The sequence below is a fragment of the Littorina saxatilis genome, linkage group LG3 (genome assembly GCF_037325665.1).
Source record: "Littorina saxatilis isolate snail1 linkage group LG3, US_GU_Lsax_2.0, whole genome shotgun sequence".
In the NCBI taxonomy this organism is placed as follows: domain Eukaryota; kingdom Metazoa; phylum Mollusca; class Gastropoda; order Littorinimorpha; family Littorinidae; genus Littorina; species Littorina saxatilis.
The window spans coordinates 6,129,806-6,152,440 of NC_090247.1; the positions used below are offsets into that span (position 1 = coordinate 6,129,806).

General features: G+C 43.7%; 1 protein-coding gene across 1 annotated transcript in view; it reads left to right on the top strand.

The window, feature by feature from the left end:
- The window catches only part of LOC138961082 (neuromedin-U receptor 1-like), a 193,761-nt gene that overhangs the window by 48,041 nt on the left and 123,085 nt on the right, over positions 1–22,635 (top strand). The window lies entirely within an intron of this gene.

A 22,635-nucleotide genomic window follows, 5' to 3' on the forward strand; every position in this document is an offset into this window, starting at 1 on the left:
CCTGACATCACTTTATGCATTATAACACCTTTATTATACATTAATTTTTTTTGAAATGGTAATACTTGCAAATGTGTATAATCAGATTCTGAAGGAGTGTGATTTTTTAGCATAATAAGCTTAACTGCTCTTCTGTGAAGACTGGCTAAAGGTTTCAAAACATTAGCACATGCACAATCCCATACAGTGGATGCATAATCAATATTTGACAACAGAGAGATAGAGAGAGAGAGAGAGAGAGAGAGAGAGAGAGAGAGAGAGAGAGAGAGAGAGAGAGAGAGAGAGAGAGAGACAGCCCCCCTGCACACACACACACACACACACACACACACACACACACACACACACACACACACACACACACACACAAACCGATATTGATTTTGGCCAATGGGAATAAGGTCAGAATTGATAGAAGCTGATAGAGCGCATGCTTTTTGCCTGCGTGTTGCCAATGACGGCGCAAGCAGGCACGTTCTCCTGCACGCCAGTGAAAATTTAACACACATACACACACGCATTCGCACACAGACACACACACACACACACACATACACACACACGCATGCACGCACGCACGCACACACACACACGCACGCACGCACACACACACACACACACACACGCACACACACACGCACGCACAACCGGAACCAGAGAAATAAAATAAAAAGCTGCGACCATCAAATTGCCATTAATTTCGCAGAATGTATTTTGGGGGCGCTAAACCCCGTCCAAAGTTAAGCCTCATCAATACCCCGCTTTTTTCATCTCTGCTCCCCTCTTGTACCTTTTCATTTCGATTTCCCCTTTCTGGCCCGGTCATTTTGGGAAACAGTTGATGAGGAAGTCCATTTGTGACCCTCCACCACGGAATGAGTCACATGTCACCTTTGCATGATTTTCATATTTTTACATTTTCCTAAAGAGTTTTTTATGCTCTATCCAGTGGTGAAACCCGTTTCAGAAAAGAGCAAAAACTTTGAGTTATAAGCATGTGACTAAGGTGACCCTCACACTGTTACCAGACACTCCCCGGACTTTTATTAAGCCTAGCGCAGAACCGCGCGAGGTGACATGCGACTCATTTCGTGGTGGAGGGTCACATTTGGCACCAGAATGACTCTCATCCCCGTTGAACGTTTTCGTCACAATAATCATCTCTTTCATTCAAAGCATCGTGGTGTCATGCGTTGTTTAGTAGCTTCTTTCATGCGTTGATCATCTTGTGAATCACATACCCGTGCAAGCGGCCTGATCAAAGCACAATGCACATACCAACAATATACTAACCTGGCGGCTGTCTGCATATAGCGGATTTGTTGTTGTTGTTGTTGTTGTTGTTGTTGTTGTTGTTGTTGTTGTTGTTGTTGTTGTTGTTGTTGTTGAAGGAAAGCTGGAAGGCTCTTCATTTTTGGTATGTGTTCAAGTTAAAGTATTTGTTCCCCGAGTCCCATGGCCCAGTATCAATGATAACAATGAAAAACAAAACTTGATAATACACACACCTACATCATTAACCTATAATATCTGCATTATTTGTGGGCCCAGTAACAAGGATAACAGTGAACAACAAAACTTGATAATACACACACCTACATCATTAACCTATAATATCTGCATTCATTGTGGGCCTGGTAATGAGGATAAACATAGACAAACACAACTTGATAATACACACACCTACTTCTTTAACCTACACTATCTGCATTATGTGTGGGCCCGGTAACAAGGATAACAGTGAACAACAAAACTTGATAATACACACACCTACTTCTTTAACCTATAATATCTGCATTCATTGTGGGCCTGGTAATGAGGATAAACATAGACAAACACAACTTGATAATACACACACCTACTTCTTTAACCTACACTATCTGCATTATTTGTGGGCCCGGTAACGAGGATAAACAGTGAAAAACAAGGGGCAGTCACTGTGGTGACACTCCAATCTCTGGTAGCCATGTTCTCTCGTCTGTCACTGGATAGAAGTTGCATTATGGTATTACCCTAGGGAGGAACGTACGTCATCCAACATGATTTCTCTGGCCTGGAGCTAAGAAGGTGGCCAGTCGTACGACTCCTCTCGTTACTGAAAGTAAAACGAGTAAATGGCAACATTCTAAGTGAGCAGTCAGAAAGACGTGGGTGGGGAGTGGGAAGTCTCATGTCGTTACTGACAGTTAAACCAGTAAACGACTGATAGTCACATTTCTTAATGGAAAGTGCAACGACAACACATTCTAACAAGTCGCGTAAGGCGAAATAACAACATTTAGTCAAGCTGTCCAACTCACAGAATGAAACTAAACGCACTGCTTTTTTCACCAAGACCACATACTCGTAGTTTCGTCAGTCCACCGCTCGTGGCAAAGGCAGTGAAATCGACAAGCCATGCAGAATAGTGCGGTAGTGGTCGCGCTGAGCAGGATTACACGCTTTTCTGTATGTCTATTCTTTTTAGCTTCCTGAGTTTGTTTATCTTCCAAACATAGCATATCTTTATGTTTTTGGAATCAGGGACCGACAAGGAATAAGATGAAATTGTTTTTAAATCGATTTCGGAAAATTAATTGTGATCATAATTTTCATATTTTTTTATTTTCAGAGCTTGTTTGTAATCCAAATATAACATATGTATATGTTTTTGGAATCAGAAAATGATGAAGAATAAGATGAAATTATGTTTGGATCGTTTAATAAAAACATTATTTTAATTACAAGTTTCCGATTATTAATGACCAAACTCATTCATTAGTTTTTAAGCCACCAAGCTAATGCAATGAAAGCTACATGAACACGGATACTAAAATAGAACAAATCAAGAAAGTACTTAGCTAAAGTTAGAGCGGAAGTTCAAGATAAAAATCCTCAAAGGATTATGAAAACAATTTGTTTAAACGTCAATTAAAAACGTTTCACATCAAACACTAAATGAACACCGACGCCTAGACAAAACGAATCAAGAAAGTACCTACGTTAAGTCCGTTAAGAAATGCTGGCCTCGAAACAGCTGCTCAAATTGAAATGTTATCAGGAAAGCGCACCCACGAAAAGTTATTTTAAATCTCAGACGAGATTTATTCTGAAAGTAAATCAACTGAAAGGCTGATTTTGTAGGGATCAACAGACTCAGACCACGACGAATAAAGCTTCAGTGATCAACACAGCGTAGGCGTGTAGACAGTCTGTGATGATCTCTTTCCAAAACCACTATCGTACCAGATTGCTGGCAGAACAACTACGCTAACGAGGACCTGACCCCATGCTGTACATGTTAACACTTTACAAGTGGTATGGGCAGCCGCATGCATGTATGGTGAGTTTCCAGAAGTCATGGACAGGTCATACTTGTATTAAACAAGAAGAAAAAAACCCAGATATGTTTGAGCCACATTCAAGAAGAGCGATACCAACGTTTTGCAGATACGTTTTGTGCACAGCGGCTTGCCATACTATCGTGTCCAGTCAGGACGTCGTGACTCAGTTTAATATTCATATTGACGTCACACCGGGAAGATATGAGACACGGCGATGCCCAGTGTGTCCTGAACTTACATTTTCCCCAGGTGTTCACCGTTTTATTTTTGCGCGTCTTGTTTCCTGACATTCGCGTTTATAAACACACTACCACATGCTTTTGATTTCATAGGCCGACCATAGTTAAGAGTGTATCTGCTTGTTGGCGGCGCACGTCCACATAAATCGTGATGTACTAATACACAAGTGTTAGAAGGAGCATATATTACACTAGATGAATACCCGCTTCGCCGGGTACCCGGCTTCGCCGGGGAGAAGTAGAGCCGAATAAGCCGGGTGTACGCCGGCTTTCCGGCGCACGAAGGAAGGGAGATAAACGCGCAAAACACTGGAGAAGATAAGGAAGAGTTACTGGGAATGGATGTACAGAAAAACCAAAATCGGTTCAGCGCTGCGCGCTGAGAGCACGTGTTGAAAATTTTCATCGACCAGATTGTGTCCGGGGTCTACCTGAATATGCCCACCAAAATTGGAAGCAGATCCATTGAGAACTTTGGCCGTGCATGGGGAACACACAGAAAGACAGACAGACAGACAGACACACAGACACACAGACACACACACAGACAGACACACAGACAGACAGACAGAAAGACAGACAGACAGACAGACACACAGACACACAGACACACACAAGCCGTATATAGATATAGAAGATATAGCGGGGATATAGCTCAGTTGGTAGCGCGCTGGATTTGTATTCAGTTGGCCGCTGTCAGCGTGAGTTCGATCCCAGGTTCGGCGGAAATGTATTTCACAGAGTCAACTTTGTGTGCAGACTCTCTTCGGTGTCCGAACCTCCCCCCGTGTACACTACATTGGGTGTGCACGTTAAAGATCCCACGATTGACAAAAGGGTCTTTCCTGGCAAAATTGCTTAGGCACAGTTAATAATTGTCTACCTATACCCGTGTGACTTGGAATAATAGGCCGTGAAAGGTAAATATGCGCCGAAATGGCTGCAATCTACTGGCCGTATAAAATTTCATCTCACACGGCATCACTGCAGAGCGCCTAGAACTGTACCCACGGAATATGCGCGATATAAGACTCATTGATTGATTGATTGATTGATTGATTGATACTAACTTGTATAAAGATAGACCGTTTTCCTCTCATAGCGGTAGCCTATATTGCATACGTTTTGTATTGCTTGCAACACTGTTGCCCCATCCCAGAAAGGCCAATACAAACACACAAAAGTGCAATGTGTTTGACTCGCTGATTAAACGTTACGGCGTATGCATGTAAAGGATAAGCCCAACAGTCTTTTCCTATGGACGTCCTTTTGGGCAGAGGCGATAATACTTTGCCACAGTACGAGTACAGGTATTCAGAGTAAGAATGTTTTGTCCCAGCGAAGCTGGAGGTATCCTGTGAACGCTATACTGTAATCGATTTGAGAAATGTGCACACCAAATAATACATGATAAAGAAGGATTCGTTGTGCCCGGCTACGTGCTACAGTTGGAGATGGAAGTTCACCAAAAATGGGGACCATACTAACAAAAATACGGTGGGTAAAATAGGCGCCCCCATTTTTTCAGCAAACGCCACCCCAGGCCGCTTTGGACGGGTAGAAATTCCGTAGTTTCCAAGTCTATGGATAAAGCTCGCGTAAGAAGAATACGTCACGGTCGAAAGTCTTTGACGTCAATTAATGCATCATGACGTCATGCCTCCTTGTAGTCTTTCTCTCTCGCGCAGTGTGTGTTTGTGTTCATTTTGTGCACATGTGTTTAGTGTTACTGTGTGTGTGTGTGTGTGTGTGTGTGTGTGTGTGTGTGTGTATTTGTTTGTGTGTGTGTGTGTGCGCGCACGCGTGCATGAGTCTGTACTCGTATGTGTGTGGTGTGTGTGTATTTGTGTGTGTGTGTGTGTGTGTGTGTGTGTGTGTGAGAGTGTGTGCGTGCATGAGTCTGTACTCGTGTGTGTGTAAGTGTGTGTGTGGGCATAAGTGTATGTGTGTGCGTGTATGTGTGTTTGTTTGTAAAGGTGTGCATGTCCGTCTGTCCATATGTGCGTATGGGTGTGTGTTTTGTGTGTATGACGTTTTTTGTTAGAGAGTGAGTGAGTGCGTGTGAGTGAGTTTGTGTGTGTGTGTGTGACTTGGTGTGTGTGTGTTTGAGAGAGAGAGAGAGTGTGTGTGTGTGTGTGTGTGTGTGTGTGAATGTATGTGTGCATGAGTTTGTGTGTATGTTTGTGTGTGTATGAGTGTGTATATGTGTTTGTTTGTAAAGGTGTGTGTGTCCGACTGTCTATGTGCGTATTTGTTTGTTTGTTTGCTCAACGCCCAGCCGACCACGAAGGGCCATATCAGGGCGGTGCTGCTTTGACATATAACGTGCGCCACACACAAGACAGAAGTCGCAGCACAGGCTTCATGTCTCACCCAGTCACATTATTCTGACACCGGACCAACCAGTCCTAGCACTAACCCCATAATGCCAGACGCCAGGCGGAGCAGCCACTAGATTGCCAATTTTAAAGTCTTAGGTATGACCCGGCCGGGGTTCGAACCCACGACCTCCCGATCACGGGGCGTACGCCTTACCACTAGGCCAACCGTGCCGGTCTATGTGCGTATAAGTGTGTGTTATGTGTGTGTGAGATTTGTGTCAGTAAATGTGTGTGTGTGTGTGTGTGCGTGCGTATGTACAGTGTGTGTGTGTGTGGGTGTTTGTTTGTTTGTTTGCTTAACGCCCAGCCGACCACGAAGGGCCATATCAGGGCGGTGCTGCTTTGACATATAACGTGCGCCACACACAAGACAGAAGTCGCAGCACAGGCTTCATGTCTCACCCAGTCACATTATTCTGACACCGGACCAACCGGAGTGTGTGTGTGTGTGTGTGTGTGAATGTGTGTGTGCATGAGTTTGTGTGTATGTTTGTGTGTGTATGAGTGTGTATATGTGTTTGTAAAGGTGTGTGTGTCCGTCTGTCTATGTGCGTATTTGTTTGTTTGTTTCCATAATTATCAGGGCGGTGCTGCTTTGAGATATAACGTGCGCCACACAAAAGGCAGAAGTCGCAGCACAGGCTTCATGTCTCACCCAGTCACATTATTCTGACACCGGACCAACCAGTCCTAGCATGCACTAACCCTATAATGCCAGCCGCCAGGCGGAGCACCCACTAGATTGCCAATTTTAAAGTCAAACAAACAAACCCGGCCTGGGTTCTAACCCACGACCTCCCGATCACGGGGCGGACGCCTTACCACTAGGCCAACCGTGTATGTGTGTGTGTATTGTGTGTATGAGATTTGTGTGAGTCAATGTGTGTGTGTGTCTGTGGGTGTGTGCGTGCGTACATGCGTGCGTATGTACATGTGTGTTTGTGTGGGTGTGTGTCTGTATAAGAGATAAAGAAAGAGAGAGAGAGAGAGTGGGTGGGTTGGTTTGTGTTTGTGCGTGTGCGTAAGTGTATGTGTGTGTGTATGTGTGTTTGTTTGTAAAGGTGTGTATGTCCGTCTGTCTATATGTGCGTATGGGGGTGTGTTTTGTGTGTACAGTGAAGTGTGTGTGAGAGAGTGAGTGAGTGCGTGTGAGTGAGTGTGTATGTGTGTACGTGTGTAACTTGGGTGTGTGTGTGTGTGTTTGAGAGAGAGAAAGAGAGAGGTTTGTCTTTCGCTGGGGTATGCAGTGCCTTGGCGTTGCACATCTACTTAATTTATAATATGTTGCACGTGACATACATGCCAGTCTATCACATCAACATGTCCACGCCGCACATCAAGTTGCTAGGGCGTTGTCAACTTGATCTGTTGGTGTGTGTCCGAAACAAAAGGATGCTCTCATTATATGATATACCAGCTATAACATATCTGCTGCTGTAAACATGATCGTGCTTATTAAGGGCGGTCTATTCAAACAAAAACAAGGTGCACTTTTGAGACAGTGATTTTCTGGAGGACAAGATGAAGGCTGAAAGAAACGCACGATACATTAAGTAAACCCATGCCATAGCCTTATTTGTCGGTTAATTAGTCTATTCTACTGGCTGATTTATATTTGCTTGCACGCTTGCCTGTTTCTGTGTTACTTTTGCAAAGAACGGAGACAGTCCCCCCTGCACACACACACACACACACACACATACACACACACACACACACACACACACACACACACAAACACACACTCGCTCTCTCTCTCTTTTTTTCTCCCTCTTTCTCCCTCTCTCTCTCTCTCTCTCTCTCTCTCTCTCTCTCTCTCTCTCTTTCTTAGTCTCTCTCTCTCTCTAGCTCTCTCTCTATCTATCTATCTCTCTCTCTCTCCCTTTATCTCTCTCTCCCTCTCTGTCTCTCTCTCTCTATCTCTCTCTATCTCTCTCTATCTCTCTCTCTATCTCTCTCTATCTCTCTCTCTATCTCTCTCGCTCCCTCTGTCTCTGTCACTATCTCTCTCTCTCCCTCTCTCTCTCCCTCTCTCTCTCTATCTCTCTATCTCTACCTCTCTCTCTCTCTATCTCTCTCTCTCTCTCCTCTCTCTCTCTCTCTCTCTCTCTCTCTATCTCTCTCTCTCTATCTCTCTCTATCTCTCTATCTCTATCTCTCTCTCTCTCCCTCTCTCTCTCCCTCTCTCTCTCTCTCTATCTCTCTCTCTATCTCGCTCTCTCTATCTCTCTCTCTCTCTCTCTCTCCCTCTCTCTATCTCTCTCTCTCTCTCTCTCTCTCTCTCTCTCTCTCTCTCTCTCTCTCTCTCTCTCTCTCTCTCTCTAACCTTTCAGACCTTCCGTTGTGACCACAACTAGCGGTCAGATGCCGAGACGTGCCTACAGCCAGTGTATTGACAGTGTCAGAAAATCCATCAATGTATTTACGCCCTCACTGAACCCAGTATGGGAGGCTGGTGCTGGTCAATGAACACCTAATTACCAGCACTTCTTTCTATCTCTTGCTTCCGGGCCTAATTTCTGTTCTTGGCTTCTGACTCTGGCTTTTGTATGCGACTTTTGTGTGCGACTTCTGTTTGAATGACTTCTGAGGAATTGTATAAACCGGTATATATATGTTTGTACGTTCCCGGTACAAAACAAGTGAATTTACCGGAAACAAAATTCCCTACTGGTTATAATTATCTGCTGGCTGTCTCTTGTTGTTACAGTGTTTTCCTTAAATCACTGTGTGTAACCCATATCAAATGGTTGACTTCTGTCAACTTAACATCTGTCTGTTATACACGATGATTACTAGAATAACCATTGAAAAGTCAATGATTATCCGATTTCTAATGGGCTACCTAAGGTATGTCTCCGACTGGTATTTTTACGTGTGCAAACTACGTCACGCTGGCATAACAGACTGTAGGATGTTGGCGAGCGCCTGCTGTGGAACCGTCCACACCAAAGAACGTCTACCCACGCACGAAGACCTCCCGCGGGTTGACTTCGTTCATGTCCACTCTGTGCCCATTGACTGTGTCCAGTGAGCCGCACTTATTCCTTTCGTCCCCAGGGACCTCCAGTAAGACGCTGCAGATTGGCCTTCGTTAGAGGGAATTGTCTTTGTACTCTGTCGTCTGGCATGTTATGGGGGCCCGGTAGCTCAGTTGGTAGAGCACTGGACTTGTGATCGAAAGGTCGCAGGTTCGAATTCGGGCCGGGACGGACACGGGTCAACTTTATGTGCAGACCCAGAGACGGAAGCCATGTCCCACCCCCGTGTCATCACAATGGCACGTAAAAGACCTTGGTCATTCTGCCATAAGTGCAGGTGGCTGAATACACCTAAACACGCAGACACCTGGGTAGCGCGACTCCGTTGCTGCTAGCTTTCCACTGGGAGGAAGCGACCCGAATTTCCCAGCGATGGGACAATAAAGTAATGAAAAATGAAAAAAAAAGAAAAAAAAAAGGCACACTCCTACTCGTGAAAACAGGTATATCCACGATCTTCTTTTATTTCTGATGACGAGAAGAAGAAGATATCTGCTTTGTATCAATGTTTTGACAACAAACATCTCGCTCAGAACATACTTCTTCTTCTGCGTTCGTGGGCTGAAACTCCCCCGTACACTCGTGTTTTTGCACGAGTGGAATTTTACGTGTTTGACCGTTTTTACCCCGCCATTTAGGCAGCCATACGCCGCTTTCGGAGGAAGAATGCTGGGTATTCAGTTTCGTGTTTCTATAACCCACCGAACTCTGACATGGATTACAGGATCTTTTCCGTGCGCACTTGGTCTTGTGCTTGCGTGTACACACGAATGGGGATAAGCCACTAGCAGGTCTGCACATAAGTTGACCTGGGATATCAGAAAAATCTCCACACTTAACACACGGGATTCGAACCCTCGACCTTCCGATTAAGAGGTCGACGTCTTACCACCACGCCACAGCGCCCGTCACTGAGAACCTACATAAGTCAGGCTGGTGACCCTAGGTATGTGTCCATGTGGAGGGATGGCCTCATCCAATATAAAGGCCTGGCCAAACTGAGATGATAGATCCGACTTGTATATGCGAGAAGGACTGTTCATTTAGAGATCCTCATTGAGACTCACTCTTGTGTGTGGAATGTGCCTGCCTTGTCGTCGCTTGCTAAGGCAAAAAAAAAATAGTCTGTTTACGGTAACCCGACCGACCCTATTTTGTTCGCGCGACCCAAGACTTTTTTTTGGCATTTGGGAAAAAAATAAAAAAATAAAAAAAATAAAAAATAACGTAAAAATATGGTTTTTTGGAGAAAAAAAAAAGAAAAAAAAAATCCCGACCTACCGACCCTATTTTTTGGGCCTATGTTACCGTAAACAGACCTATTTTTTTTTTTGGCCTAAACATACTCTTTGTCTATGTGTCCGTGTGTTTACTGTTTTGCCTTCCTATCTGAACTATTTGCGATCTCAGAAGTGCAATGTATTTTATATTTGCCCTCGACCCATTATGTACTTACACAATGCGCACTTGCAGAGTGGGATTATTTTTGCTGGACTCAGTTTCATATTACTTGTGTGAGTAACAAACAATACTTTAGTGAAGAAAAAAAAAGAGAAAAAAACTCCTCTCGGTGAGAATGCAGCCATGTTGTAAAAAAAGATGGATGCTCTTGGCAAGATCGTTCCCACGGGAAGGGAAGTATGTCTTTAATTAAAGCTGAAGAGTACCAATAAAGCTAATTAATTTTCTTTTAACAGAAAGAGGGGATTTAATGCATCTCCGATCCATCTTTGATTTATCTGGATACAAACCCCCGGGCCGTGAGGTGCGTATCTGTTTCCCAATCGTCCGACCCATGTCTACCACGCGTGCCTTTGTAAAAGACCGAGCTGTTCATTTCTGCATCATCTATCTAAAAGGCCCACATAGAGCTTTACAAAACCTACTAGAGATAAGGACAGAACTGTCCGAACCTCCCCCCGTGTACACTACATTGGGTGTGCACGTTAAAGATCCCACGATTGACAAAAGGATCTTTCCTGGCAAAATTGCTTAGGCACAGTTAATATTTGTCAACCTATACCCGTGTGACTTGGAATAATAGGCCGTGAAAGGTAAATATGCGCCGACATGGCTGCAATCTACTGGCCGTATAAAATTTCATCTCACACGGCATCACTGCAGAGCGCCTAGAACTGTACCCACGGAATATGCGCGATATAAGACTCATTGATTGATTGATTGATTGAACTGACAATGACTAATGCTAATAAAACAGACACAAGCACATCTGCATGCCCTGCACAATCATTATTTTTCCCGGCCAAGAACCATCAGACAACAAAAAGAGACCAAAAAAAAAGAGAAGTTTTTTATTGTGGTCGAAGACAAGAATCAGTTCGACCAGTCAACAACTCATTCCTCCCACGTACTGCATGCCCCCTCGGCCGTACACGGAATGCGTGCAACCTGATATCTAATTGCATTCGAATTTATCATTCGGTGCACGCGTCCTTGCAACAATATAACAAATGACTGACAAACTATGCGTTTGTTCGGGCTAGATAATTAAGGAAGCAGTGGATGGTTTTCAATTGTCGGCCATCTCTGTTCTGCTTATTCTCGGGTAACCGAGAATGCCAAAACTGCAATATTTCAATACAAGGGTGAGGGAATAGCAGACGAATGTGTGTCCTGCAGCTATAGATAAGGCAAAAAGCAATGGAGGCGATTCCTGTTTTAGGTTATGGTTTTCCTTCTTGGGTTCTTCATGATTTTGGAACGTTTGCAGTATGTCTGTTTCGTATTTCTTCCTGTGTATTGTTGGATTACAGAGGCTGCCAAGTGCAGTGTAGCCTGGAAAGAGAGTAAGGACATTATAGCGGAGGACGTGTTTGCAGCAGCTATATAATACAGTAAGCGCCGGAGGCAATCCTTGCCGTTAAGGTCATCCGTCTTCTTGGTTCTTTGGTTTTCCAAACAGGACCATGCCAATAAAGGAATCATGAAATAAATGACAATTGTGTTTGCTGTAGTTTTAGACAATAGATAATGCAGTGGACATGATCCATTTGCAGGCCATCGGTTTCCTTGGTTCTTATGTTATTCAGGATGTCGCAACTGCCAGTATTTTAACAAAGACATACAGACATTATTGACAAATGTGTTTGCAGCGGCTATGCGCGACAAACGTCAATGGAAGGGATCCGTTCGTAGACCACTGATGCCTTGGGATCTTAATTGACACAACATTAGTGAATAAATAAAAGAGCAAGGATATAACTGAGGTATGGTTTTGCAGCGTCGACAAAATGCTAAGAGGCGATTCTTTTGTAGGCAAGTAGTGATTTCCTGTTTATTCGAGAATACTTGCCAGAATTACCTATCCGTCTATCAAGTGTGGAAAGGACTGATGCATATCGTGTTTGCAAGTCCTAGATTATTGTATATATACGCCTTTGGTTTTTTTCAGGGTTTCGTCTGTCAAATCTGTCATTCGCAGGGCTATTGAAAAAACTGACATATGTTGCAGCTGACAGATGATATCAACAATAGCGGGGGTAATCATTATATAGGTCATCACTTCGATGTCCATTTGAGGGTTACCTGCCAAGACAGGTTGGCCGACACAGGAGTGCGTATAGAAATAAAAACCATGTCAGATATGTTTAACCGTGCTGGCTATTGCAAACATCAACGGATCGAGGTTAGACTTCAATAGGCCATCGATATTTTATTGTAAAATCGAGAGCTATATCTGTCCAATATGTCTACCTGTAAAAGAATAAGGGGAGAATTAGTGTCAATAATGAGAATGGAGCGCCTCGATATTACAAAAGAATGGTTATGGGTATTTTCAGACCATCGATTTCCTGTTAATCTGATGGGCTACCTGCCATAAATATAATTATGTTTAATATATATGACTAGAAGTGACAGTATTAAAATAATGGGCACATGCCCTTGCAGCATATGTACAGAAATTTAAAAGAATGCAACTATATTTGTAGCAGATATCTCTGATGAATTACAAAAAGCAATGACAACTACGCTAGCATCAGATGCGAGAGATTATTCATGTACAGCAACCGATAATTATGTCGCTTTTACAGGCGATCGATTTCCACTTAAATCAGAGGGTGATTTGCCAAAAGCGTCAATCTCTAAAGAAATCAAGACACGCGACGGCCACCACTTCTGACAAGAAACCTTGCATTTGTTGTTAATGCATCTTTCCGGGGACGCCGCAGGACGTACTGTAGTAACAAGGACTTCGGCAGAGGACGTGTCTCTTGTACAATTATGTCTGATTTACGATATGTTCGTTGTCGTCCGCGCAGTGCAAGTGTGTGGCGTTATTCATGGTGGCTATAACTTGGGTAGACTGATAATGTGGGACTGCTGTTGACTGTTGTCTTTGTCTTTCTACACTACGATTTTTGAATATTTATCATTTGACGACGACAATGCAAAGCGCCTGCACGCACACACACATACACACACACACACACACACACACACACACACACACACACACACACATACACATACACACACACACAGTGACACACACACACATACACACAATAACACTAACACTAACGCATACACACATTAACACACACGCTCTAACACACACACACACATACACACACACACACACACACACTCACTCACTCACTCACCTCACTCACAAACACACACACACACACACATACACACACACACACACACACACACACACACACACACACACACACACACACACACACACATACACACACACACACACACACACACAGCTGCTCACTGTCCGATTTGAGAGACACTGATACATGTATATCCATGTACCACGCTAGCTTTTTACGTTGGCATTATGCTTATACGTTGATTGTATACGATGACGGAGAAATATTACTTTTCCACTTTTACGATGGAAGGCGCACAATGTCCTCACATATGCATGCATCAAGGTAATCTTAGGCTTACACAACTGGGGGTAATATGTCCAGGGATAGAAGAACGCACTAACTTTTCAGCGAGCAGTGCAGATGAATGGGTGCATTTTCAGTAGGCTCGGGCTCACGCTATTTTGTACAATATGTCCAGAGTAGGACATAGGAATTGCCGTTTTGCCAGCAGTGAATGCATGGTCTTTACTACAATGCTACGGCATGGAGTCCTTGGCAGGATGAGAGAGGGATGGGGTGGGAGGAGGTCGTGGAAGTTCCAGAGCTTAATGATTATGAGTTACGGTGTTGACGGGCTGGTTTTTATCATTATCCAAGCTATATCCTGTTTGGACTTTTTTGCAGTAATGATTGGAAATGCTGCCCCTTAGAGTCTCGGCATTTTACTGCTCTGGTAAGTGACATGGTTAGGCTTTTGAATGTCCTATCCGAACGGTTCCTTTTGACAAAAATGAGAGGAATTAACGGTGCAGATGTGTGAAGAGTGTCAGAGATAAATATCGAAAAATGCGTCAATTTGTTGTCATTTTTTTGTCAGCCTTAGAAGCAATAATGGGGTACTCAGCTTGCCTCGATTAAGACACGCACATTGGGTTTTATCAAGTGATAATTAGCGACAGAAGGTGCCAACACCAAGGTTAACATTTTTGGAGACCTTGCACAAACGTTAATTGAACCTCAGCATTCTGCCTAGCTCTTCATTTCCGTTTTATCCAACTCTCAATAACAAATAACGAACATGAAAATACCTCTCCCCCCTCACACACACACACACACACACACGCGCATGCACGCACACACACACACGCACACACGCACGCACGCACGCACGCACGCACACACGCACGCACACACACGTACACACACACGCACATACACACACACACACGCACGCAGGTACGCACACACACACACACATACACACACACACACACACACACACACACACACACGCACACACACACACACAAGAAGCTGAACTCTTCCTTTCGAACATCCCCTTCCGTCCGTCTGAGACACATTTATTCCAACAACAAAAACTGTCGCGCATTTTATTTCCCGCTAATTATTACTAACGCGCTTCGGGCATCTGCAGCTATCACTGCATTCACGCGCAGGAAAACTGCACAGCAGCATATTTGTCGACGTTTTTTCTTGAGGCAAATATCGCCATTTTCGTGTCGTCCGGCAGCTATCATTATCACCCCAAGCTTCGTTGCATCGAATGGTCCGACAAGGGCAATTTTCAGCCCGGCTTCGAGAATCGCGGCAAAATTGCTCTGACGCCGGAAATAACGAAACGAGTTTGGCGCGCATGATTATATCCTTACTTCCCCTTCCGGGTTGACCAAGGTCAGCGGGTGGACATGTTACCAGTGCAGGCGTGTGGATTATGAAATCATCAAGGTCGTTTATCGTGGTGGTTTTTTTTCTGTACAGGGGGGGGGGGGGGGGGGGGGGAATCAGTTAAAAGGCATCTCGATGTTTTTTTGCCGATCAACAAATAAAATACATTTAGAGAAAGCTAAAAACGCACGAACCTCCCACAAGAAAAGAAATCAGTAAACAAAATTTTAAAAAAAAGGCTTGCATCCAAGTTAATATTTTCTGAAGATGGAAAAGGTTTGGGTAAAGAAAACATATTTTGCACTTAGCATTAACGAACAGTTTCAAATGTTAGCATCCTGTATTATCCCTTTGAAGTTGTCCTTGAATTAAAAGAACATTTGAACGTTCTGCAATGAACTCGCACAGTGGAAAGAAGTGAAATAGACTGTAAATATGAACATTTTCTGATTTACTATACAACATACTCAACATAAAAATAGCGTTTAGCGTGCAGATTGTGTGCTTACATAAGGCGGATATGCCAAAGGGAAAGAACTGGCTGTGAATGTGAACATGTTCTGCTTTACCATACCACATACTCAACATGAAAATTATGTTCAGCGTGCAGAATTTGTGCTTACATAAGGCACACATGAAGAGGGCGTAAATTTAGAAAGAACAGGATGTAAATATAGGCAAATCATGTAAGACGTAGATGATAAGCATCATCCCCTTACGACTTATCTCGGGAGCCGTCAATCATCCGATAACGAGGTCGTTAAGAATCATTTTGAGGGTAACGGTTCAGTTACTGCATGTCTGACACACGCACTGACGATGGTAATTGTCTATTTTTCTTTCGACCAAACCAGTCCTGGAAAGTTACACTCTGTATGAATGTGCACGGAGCAGGGTTTTTGACACTTATACACGAGCACGCGTCTGTCATGTATGTGCAAGTGAGGAGTCTGCTCTGTACACAGCGCTTAAAAAGGCAATCTATGTTACTTGCAATCTTATTGGGAAAGTTCCACGTTCTATGTTTGTGCACGTGGCAGGTTTTTTGACACTAAGCGGACACGTCGTTTCTATATAAGCTACTCACAAAAAGTTAAGGATCACTTGCACACAAATTCATAACTTTCCAAATCAGAAAGTCAATGCGTTGGTATTTGGCAAACGTTTAATTCAATGATTTAGTGATAACGATACAACATTTCCTTCAATTTCGAGCAATCGTTTGGTCTGTACATTTTATCAAAGTGTGTACGTATCGAAATTTAATTTCACAAAGTCGTTGAAATCACAAGACATGGCATTCAGATGCTCCGAAAAGTTCAGTAATGCGTGTAACCGCCCTGGCTGTTCTGGCACTCGACGCAGCGAGTCCTCATAGAGTTGACCAGGGTGGTGAAGATCCTCTGTGGAAGCGCCTGCCACTCTGCCTGCAGCATCTGGTAGAGGTGCTGGACATCCCTGAGAGGGGGGTGGTTGCTCCTCACTTTGCGATCCAACTCATCCCAGAGGTTCTCAATCGGGTTGAGATCGGGACTGCATGCTGGCCACTCCATTCTGTTGACTCCAGACTGCTGCAGGAAGTCGTTGACCACCCTTGCCCTGTGGGGGCTAGCGTTGTCATCCTGGTAGACAGCCTGCGGTCCCATCTGATGCAGTGTAGGCACAGCCAGCGGTCGAAGGATCTCATCCCGGTATCGGAGGTCAGTCAGGTTACCCTGTACATGAAACAAGGGTGTTCTGTGGTGATGGCTGAAGGCCCCTCAGACCATTACAGAACCTCCACCAAAGGCCACCTTTTCTTGGACAGTGGCGTCGATGTAGCGTTCCCCTTGGCGCCTCCAGACCCTCAGTCGGTCGTCGTTGTGGTTCAGGGTGAAGCGTGATTCATCACTGAACAGGACCTGGGACCATTGCTGACGTGTCCACCTCACGTGACGTCTGCAGAAGGCGCGGCGTGCTGCCCTATGGGCTGGAATTAAGCGTGGCCGTACAGCTGGTTAAACCCAAGAAGGCGATTCCGTATGGTCTGCTGGCTGATGCTGGTGTTAGTAGCCACCCTCAGCTTCCTTCGAATAATGCTGGAAGAGGCTGTTCTTGTTTGCAAGGCTAGTCGTTCAATGAGACGATCTTCACGTGGAGTTGTCTTCTTTGGTCGCCCAGGGTGCGTCTTTCCTGGACCCTCCCAGTGGCTGTGAAACGTTGAATCAGTCTGACAATGACCGAGATGGACACGTGAAGTCGCCTGGCCACTTCTCGCTTGGGGACACCATCTTGGAACCATGCAACAGCTCGTCCCTTCTCAAACTCGTTCAATTTTCGTCGTGGAGGCATTGTCAGATAATGCCTAATACTGGTGGTATGTCTTCTCAAAAAGCCAAGCAAGTGACAGCATCTCACACATAAACAGCAGTGCTTGCACGTGCATAATGGTTTTTCCATGTGGCTTGTGCAATGTGTTCGGGCTGAACGGTCCAAAACAAGGTCCTTTTTCGCAAGTTTCCGCTTTTTCTTTTGCTACCAAGCTCAGTAGTAGCGAATCCCATGCAATTTTCCCACTAACACAACATCGCCCACTTACAGCTGAACAAGAATTCATAACAATTTGGTTTGACTGAGAAATAAATAACAGTAGCGAACTGATTTTATTGAGCACCTGTTTTCTCATAGTGATCCTTAACTTTTTGTGAGTAGTGTATATCTTACGAGAGAGGAGTCTGCTATACACACAGCGCTTGAATCTATGTCACTTCGTAAAAGGCAATCTATGTTATTTTCGATCTTATCTGATCAATGCATATGCACATGGCATGGGAGAGTTTTGACACTGAGAGCACACGTCTTTCCCGAAAGAGTCGGTTGGAAATATACTACCCTGAAATCTATGTCACTTGCAGAAAGCACTCTAATTCTGCATGTATCTCAATTGTCAGGGGGAACATTTTCCATTCGAGAAAAAAAGAAGCGAACAAATGACGGAGATTGTATTGATTCTGTGTCCAAGAAATGTCATAATTCTGAGCACAAATGTATCAGCATCACGTTCTGCTGTCCTTGTTTTGAATTCGTGGGATCACGTTTATGACACCATGTTCAAAAAGTGATTTGAGAAACCAATTTGACGTCCACCTAATTTTGATTGTCCATGTTCCTTCACGAAGCGACATTGGGAGGAAGTGACATTTCATTATTTATGTTTCTTCTTTATACAAGACGCTCAAATGAGAGAGAGAGAGAGAGAGTGTGTGTGTGTGTGTGTGTGTGTGTGTGTGTGTGTGTGTGTGGTGGGTGTGTGTATGTGTGGGTGTGTGTGTGTGTGTGGGGGTGGGTGGGTGGGTGGGTGACTGTATGTGTGGTGTGTGTGTGGGTGGGTGGGTGGGTGGGTGGGTGTACGTCTATGCGTGCGTGCGTTCAGGCGTGCGAGCGTGCGTGCGTGTGTCCCTTTTACAAAACTTTATTTTTCGAACATTTACAGAGTTTTTGATTATCGCTCTTCCTCGTCGATAATTCTGTTTGCCTGAATGTCAGTCAAAGGCCCCTGCTGTCGACATATCCGCCCTTAAAAAATCAACTCGCTATTAAAGACACTTTCCTTCCTGTGTCAACAACAATGCACACAACCTGATCCGTCCTGAATTGTGTAGAGGAGGAGAGTATTCTTTCGCTTAGACATTACACATCAGCAGCCTGTTCTTGTTTTTCTACTCCAAAATCTCTGCTGAATTGATTTCGTCCAACCCAAAAGCGTCTAGCTGTTACAGACACCTTCTTTTCTGTGTACACGTTCTTTTACAATATCAAATTGACTGCATAGATGTTTAATGTGATGAGAATATTTCCCACTTGGGAAAAAAAGAGTATGTCTTCTGTTGTGCACAGTGAGGAATCATTTGCTGAATAAGTTTCGAAACTTGGCAAAGCTGTTAGTTAAGAAATGAATTCAAGAAGAACATCGCCTCTCTTCATAGAAAGCAGCTATAGGAAATAGATTTTGATATTTGTCTAAATGTAAGGATGCTCGTATACAATGTTAAAGCCTGAACAATACAAATATGTGGTGTTGAATAGGGTGGTAGACATGCGGGACGAAAGGTACCTTTAACAGCCTGACAACAGTCGAGCTCTCTCCAATGCCACCTCTTGGACCTGATTGAGCTTGTTACCGTTTCCACTGTGCCGGAAATGTCGCCACTTGCCTACTCTAACCTCTTACTGTCACCAGGCTACACTATGTGTGTGTGTGTGTGTGTGTGTGTGTGTGTGTGTGTGTGTGTGTGTGATCGCGTGCGTGCGTGCGTGATTGTGCGTGTGTGTGTGTATGTGTGTGTGCTTGTGTGTGTGTGTGTGTGTGTGTGTATGTGTGTGTATGTGCGTGTGTGTGTGTGTGTGGGTGGGTGTATGAGATGCTTGCGAGTGTACGTGTGTATGTGCCTGCGTGTGTATGTGTGTGTGTGTGTGTGTGTATGTATGTGCGTGCGTGTGTGTGTGTGTGTGTGTATACATGTGTGTGTGTGCGTGTGTGTGTGTGTATATATGTGTGCGTGCGTGCGTGTGTGTTAGTGTGCGTGTGTTTGTGTATGTGTGTATATGTGTGTGCGTGTGCGTGTGAATGTGCCTGCGCGCGTGTGTGTGTGTGTGTGTGTGTGTGTGTGTGTGTGTTTGTGTGTGTGCGAGGGGGGAGGGTATATTGGATGCGTGCTTGGCAGCAAATGTTACACATTACAGTGTTTCTCGATAGCGATGAATGACTGAAACATTGTAGATAGTACTGGTCTGGTACCTGTCTAATTTGATGTTGACAGTGGTGGTTTAGATTTGATTATAAAACGGCTATCCTTCATTCGTATGTGACTGACATATCAGCTGGCTGATTCATGAGTCGTTTAGGTGATGTGTCGATTGAGTCATTGACATGACAAGTTGAGTATCTGAGCCATTCATTAATTCATACATGAATCCGTTGTTCCTTCGCTCACTGATCGATTGATTGATTATTGATTGGTCGATTGGTCGATTGATTGATTGATTGATTGATTGATTGTGTGATTGCATGATAGATTGCCTGATGGATGGATAGATGGATTGAATGATTGATTGAGTGATATATTGATCGATCGATTGATCGATGGATTGTTTTAGTCATTCATTCAAATGAATTCATTCATTTATTGAAATAAATACAGTGGACGCCGCTTAATAAAACCGCGGTTAATAGAGCCAGCCGCTTATAAAAGTCGATTTCAGACGGTCCGGATTTATCACTATATCTTATGTATTTGAAAAAGCCGGTTAATAAACCCAACCCGCCGCTTATTAAAGCCAGTTTTCTCAGAGAAATCACGTAGTTTGTGACAAAAACTTACATTATCTTGTTCTTGTAATCGCTCAAGTCATAGGCCTATTTATGTCCACGCTCACGCGTATCACGAAGTAACCGAGTTCAGAAAAGAATGTCAGTCAATAAAAATCGCACGTGTTGAGTTCATAAATTGTGTAGCTTTGATCGCGTGTTGTGTTCATGACTAAATTAAATCAGTTTACTGTTTTCTATCGGATTGGCAACAAGAGGGATTGAATCAAACATGCCAAAAAGAAAACGCCAGGATTTGACAACAGACGAGAAACTGGAAATTTACAAAAAAATTAAAGATCTTCCTGCATGCAGCTTGAGGGAAGGTGCAGCAAACCTGGGGGTGTCCAGGACTTTGCTGACGAACATTTTGAAGAACGGAGAAAGGCTAAAACATGAAAGCGCCGAAAAAATTCTCCAATGTACAAAAGTTCAACATCTTTCGTGAAGTTTTGTTTGGATTCAAACAAGTGTAAATGACGACAGAAAGTGACTGAGTGACGTTGCTTAAACAAAAGAGAAGATTGTTTTCTTTCTTTCGAAAATGACGTATTCCTGGACCGCCGGTTAATAAATCCGCCGCTTATTAAAGCCATTTTTCGTCGGTCCCGAAGTGGCTTTATTAAGCGGCGACCACTGTATGACTAGTCCTTTTTTTCTTTACCTTTTTAAATGGTTAAGTGTACAGAACAAAAAACCGTCTTCACCCTGATTGAAAAGTGTCATGCGTAACAGTTTCTCATTGCACCCTACCCCACCCAACCTGTTACCCATCCCCCTTAACAAAAACTCTAATAATACACGAGGAATTTAAGAAGACTTGAATCACACATAAGTCTTGGAAGTGGCTGTAAGCCGTTGCCACCAAAAACAGCTAGAACAAAAAGATGATGCTCCGAGTATAACACCTGAGTCAACAGACTTTCGCAAATCTTGTTGAGCTTTGTTCGCATCGAAAAAAAACGAGGGCAGCAGAATGATGTTAAGAAGGATGAACTGAAACTAAAAAGAGGGGAGGAGAGCAACACAAACAGCTGATGGATATACCATTGAATGTATGTACTGATATACTGAGGGGGCATTGTATTGTATTGTATTGTATTGTATTGTATTGTATCGTATTGTATTGTATTGTATTGGCTTAGATTGGATTGGATTGGATTGGTTCGTATCGGATCAGATCGGATTGGATTGGAGTGGATGGGAGTGGATTGGATGGTATGCTACCATTTTGTTTTCTACTGTAAACGTGATCTACTGATATGTCTATGTTTGCAACACATGGATGCGTTTGAGTTATATCGGTGGAAGTGTAGTTCCATACCTAGTTCAATGGAATCGTTTATTTAGACGCTGCTTCGACGACTACATGATCGACTTTCAGCTTTAAAGAAGCAAACGAAACAGTGGCAAACGCCAGAAAACGAAAACAGATAGTTCTTCATCACTAAAATCATTGGCTGATGAGGACACCAGACATTGGTAAACGTTTAGAACCTCCTCGACACATATTTTGGGGAAAAAGGCAAAACGCTGCAAAATGCGACTTTCTACGTATATAGACTTACTCGTATGTAGACAGCAACAGACACAAATCGATGAAAACTGGTGCTGTGACTTATTTTAGAATAGCTATTGCTCCCAAAATCTATAAAGGACCCTCAATTTCAATCTGCAAAAGAAATCCAACTAAAAATGCAGAATGTACACAGCAATTATGCTTCCAGGCTGTTGATTTCTGGCATGTGTCAAAATGGAAGTATGTTTTCATCCCACACAAAAGCCTGTGGTGGTGTAAATAATTGTTTGCATTGGCTGGAAAAGCATCTGTAACTGATGCAAATGGCTGCAAATTGACTGCTGGCCTTTGTCCAGGAATCACTGAGGTCAACGTTTGATGCGGTCAGCTGCTTTAAGTGCTGCCACTCCTCCGCACTGTATTATTCATTACCACCTTACCGTACCCCTTACCCCTGACTGTAACTTGTAACAGGTGGTGAACAGATGCTTTCTGTTAGCTGTCATTTCCTTGAGGCAGCTTTTAAAA